The sequence below is a fragment of the Stegodyphus dumicola genome, chromosome 8 (genome assembly GCF_044657685.1).
Source record: "Stegodyphus dumicola isolate Sdum_Otavi_A_Nest chromosome 8, ASM4465768v1".
NCBI lineage: Eukaryota > Metazoa > Arthropoda > Arachnida > Araneae > Eresidae > Stegodyphus > Stegodyphus dumicola.
Genome location: NC_140775.1, coordinates 48,204,870 through 48,209,586, shown reverse-complemented (window position 1 = coordinate 48,209,586; position 4,717 = coordinate 48,204,870). Strand labels below are relative to the sequence as shown.

General features: G+C 35.3%; 1 non-coding gene across 1 annotated transcript; it reads right to left on the bottom strand.

Moving 5' to 3' along the window:
- Positions 1-1,792: 1,792 nt before the first annotated feature.
- Positions 1,793-1,865, bottom strand: TRNAN-GUU (transfer RNA asparagine (anticodon GUU)). The gene has a single exon. It is a non-coding gene; the product is annotated as a tRNA-Asn (tRNA).
- Between the last annotated feature and the right edge of the window lie 2,852 nt (positions 1,866-4,717).

The following is a 4,717-nucleotide window of genomic DNA, read 5'->3' as shown; positions in this document are numbered from 1 at the left end:
CCTGAAATTACTTATCATTTAGACTCGATTTTCATTATGAACCAGGCAACAATTGCATTCCCACAGATTTTAGTTCTAAATTATACTTTAAACTTTACAGAAGAGAACAGGTTAGTCACGGAGTTTAATTTCTAATATTGAAAGTGCCGAAATAGGAACCGCAAAGAGAAATAAATAATTAGTAATTAAAATAAAATTTAAAAGATAAGAATACTTATAAATTAATATAAATTAAAGACAATTACAAGAATAATAAATTAAACTAATTCATGTTAAAATTGCGATGTAACAAAAGAAGCACACATGATTGAAAACTAAATTAACAAAAATAAGACATTGGTACACCGTAAACAAAAGAATGGTTTTCAATAGCATTCTGCACAACCCGATTAAATTACTTTCTTAGTTTGTCTTCTCGTAAACATATAACCTGCTTGACCGAATGGGTAGAATCCATAAATATCCCTCTCTCTGAAGAGACTTTCAAAATTAGGGACTTCTCACCCTTAGATGCTCAAGTTCTCGCACACATTTTGCTGTTTCAGGAGAACATACATTCAGTGATTAACATGTCAGTTTTATTCATTAATAAAAGAAATGTTGCATTAATGATAATTTTCGTTTGCATTGCGCTTCAATTGTACTACAAAAAACGGAACTCAATTTTCTAAGGGCTTTTGCACTTTCCGGCTAGAATTGAATACATTTCGCTCAAAAATTGAAGATTACTGGATTCCATGCTTTATTGAGCTTCGCTTGAATTTAAGCTTTGTTTAATCAAGATAAATTCTCTTCTTCATCAGTTCCATAAATATTATCATAGCATTTACAAAATTTATATAAAGATAAATTCTCTTCTTCATCAGTTCCATAAATATTAATATTTATGGAAATCATAGCATTTACAAAATTTATATCTATTGCATCCTCAATGAAGACAAGTCTGCAATGAGAGTTTCATTCAGGAGAAAAATATATCATTTTTCCATGCCGAACGGTCTTCCTCCTCACCTTGAGCAGCTGGAGCAAAAACGTTATCCAGGTGGTCTCGGAGACGTGTAGTGAATGTCAAATGCATTATCCAAGGTTAGTTCGCTATAAAATTCTACCGCTGAAATTTCTCTCGAAGTCACATTGATTTGTAGTAAAACTTCTAATTTTGGAACAAGGCATTTTAGACCGTCTGTTGAATATGCCATTGCATAGCATAACTAGTACTGTAATATTATGCAAATACGTTTAACGTGTACGTTAAAATTCCTGATTCTAATTAATCAACAATGATTATTATTCCAAGATTACTATCTGGCCATGGTTAGCTCTCGAATAGTACTCAAATAAAATGCTCTATTCGAAGTACTTGCGAAACGATGAATGTGTTAGATGTGTTATGGTAATGAAATTTTACGTAAACGATTTATTTATTAATTAATATATTAGAAACCCCGAGACGTGTAAAAGTTGAAAGAAAACGAAAATTATGAAGTATGTAGAAACAGATATTTTTGGAAGCAGGAAAGATGGAAAATTAGCAATCGCCTTCGCCGGGAATCGAACCACGGACCTCTGAAATACCAGCCCTGCGTGCAGAACCACTACACCACGAAGGCACACTAGGAAACGGGAGATATACCTTATATACTCCCCTTTTTAAAGGACGACTGGGGCTTTTAGGGGATCCAATCACCAAATCCTGGGTGTGGAGAGTCATCATCCACAATCCTTTTAGTTCAGGCGCCACTGTAAAGATATTAGGTATATTTTTATAGCAGGCAAAATGAAAACTTAGCACCACCTTCGCCGGGAATCGAACCACGGACCTCTGAAATAACGGCTCAGTGTGCTGACCACTACACCACGAAGGCACGCTAAAAGGGTGGGAGAAACACATTATAAGTTGAAGTGAACGTTCACTATTGTGTGCTTTAAGATCAGTTATCTCATTAATAGAGAAGCTTCCATATTTAATTTTTTACAAACTTCGCAATATTTTCAGTTTTAGCTGAAATATTTCTTGTTGTCCTTCAAAATCTGCACTTAAGTTAGAATAAAGCTTTCGTCAAACGCCGTTCATAGTTTTTTTCGAATTCTACTCCAAGAATACTGCCGTCCAGCTGGTGTAGTGGTTAGTGATCTTGACTACCGTAGCGATGGGCCCGGGCACGAATAGCGGAGAAGGCATGGCTTTAACTGCCCATCTCTTCATAGGAGGCGTGTATACGAGCCAGTTTCCCTTAGAAATTCCTCCACGAAGGCATCCCTCCCTTAAGGCAGATAGCCCTTGAGTGTTTTGCCGTAATCTAATAAAACCTCAAAAAAAAAACTCTACATAGGAGGCAACGGTGGCCCACGTGTTAGGTGTTCCCATGATAAAATGGCCACCACTTCTGGCTCTTGTATTAGTGCAAGGCTAATGGCCATTAAATAAAGCGCTCGGCCATTAGGGGCAAAAAAAAATCTCCAAACATACTTAATTCTTTTAATTGCATCTAAGACATTAATTTTTTCTGAATTATTTAAGTGTGCGACCGCTTTCAGTGCCCATGACTTTGATAAGAGAGTTAAATGCTTCACACAAATAATAGACTTTGAACACTGCAATAATGCCTTAGTCCATTGTCTGGAGATGCGAGGAGGACGAGTGAAAAAAAAATCATAACATTTGTATAATAATTTTATGGAAAAGGTGGCGCCCAGTTGCATTGTCCAGAATTAAAAAGGTTTTAAAAAAATTGTTTTTCTCACAACATTGCTTTATTTTTCGAAGCAAATAAAAAACATCAGTCTCCAAAACGCGTGGCAGTAATCCAATCCGTTTCGTTGGATTGCCACAGGACAGGAAAGTTACGTTTTTCAACATTTTTAGTGCTCTTTGATTTTTCTGACCTATAAACTAATACTGGTTTCATCTTGCAATCACAAGCTGAGCTGCTATCAACATTAGAGTAAGTCGAAATTGAGCAGCTTTAAAGGCTCATGTTGATGATTCTTCTTTAACAACGTAGCTCCGAGATGGCATTTTACTTCCGTAATAATCAAGTGTCGTCTACGTGGAAGATTTTTGCAGGCATATAATTTTCTTTTTCAATTAATTCTTCTAATTTTTTAGGAAAAGATTTTGCTGCTTCAGTATCACCATTGGTTGCGTCACTTTGCAACTTACCATTATGCCATCCTGCCCTCTTTTTGTATAGCAATCAAACCATTATGCCATCCTGCCCTCTTTTTGTATAGCAATCAAACCAGCCACTGCTTGCGATAAGAGTTTCTTTGCAGTCCTATTTTTCGCTCTTGAGCATTTCAAAAATGGACCATTCTTTTGCACAAATTATGGCATTTCTCTCGGGCATATTTATTCTTTGTATTTGATCGCTAATCCACTTAGTTAAAATACTCTCCATTTGGAGAATAATGCTATCGTCTTTCGCTCGTCGCATACACTGCGCATTCTTATCTTCAGACAAATATTTCTCTCGGTATAGTGGCTTTTTTACATAAAAAAGAGTGAAAAGGAAATTAAAATTTTAAACAAAACAAGACGGCTTGCAAAGAAACGCCAGCAGTAAGAGCTAGTTGTTGCACTGAGCCTGGAAGCCGAAAGGCAGCCTTCAACCACGTAAAGTTGATATGAGTATAGTCATAAGGGTTGCCAGATCTTACCAATGTAATTTTTTTTCTTTTGTATGTGCTCCGCTATTTGGCACTTTACAGAAAGCGAGGGATGTCCGTAGAGGACTTTTTAAGGGAAATTGGCTCGTATCTACGTTACACATGAGAGAAACCGCGAAAAAGCCCAAGCAACTAGTTTATTCGCTGGGACTCGAACCTTGGACCGAACTACCAATTTCAGCAGCTTTAACTGCTCGGCTGCTGATGGGCTGCCAAACTTACCCTTTGATTTTCTTTTAAGAATCAAAAAAAAAAAAAAAAAAAAAAACTGAAATGTTTCAGATTTTAACTTACGTCCAAAGGGGAGTTTTTTTAACATTTTGCGTGTTACATTTATTTATTAAATATCGCGTTCTTCCTCACTTAAACCATAAAATTCAGTTCAACAGCAATATCGCAAATTAATTTTAAAATGAGCATATATTTAGAATTTCTGATACACAGTCCCGCGCGCTGGAGATAAAAAGTTTTTTTTTTTTTTTTTTTTTTTTTTTTTTTTCTTGTACAGTGTTGCCATTGCTCGCTTTTAAATTCTTGAGTTTGTTAATCAAAATTTCGTTTAAGTTTTACAAAATATGAAATCGATAATAAAACAAATTTCAAACTTCAAATTTAGGCTTTCAGATGCCCATATTCGCTGTAGGATTACGTCATTCAAAATTTGATGGCTCTAGGTACCGTTGTTTTGTCACAATGCGAGGAACATACATCCATTTATGCAGATTCTTCATTATTTAATTTCTTCAAGTATAATACAGGGCGATAGTATTTGTTGGCAACGATTTGAAAAGTGATACGCCGTTTATAGGGTTCTGACGCAAAATTGAAAAACAAAAACAATAGTCCTTCAGGAACAATGGAGTAAGAAATGTAGTTTTTATTTTTCTCAGAAAAAATCTCTCGTAAAAATATAAACTCGTAAATCAATAAAAATATAAGCTCATAAAATGGTAACCACCTGTACGGGGAATAATGATGCATCAATGAATTTCATTAGATATATAAAATACACTAGCCTTTCCTTAAATCCTTTGAGAATTCATTATAC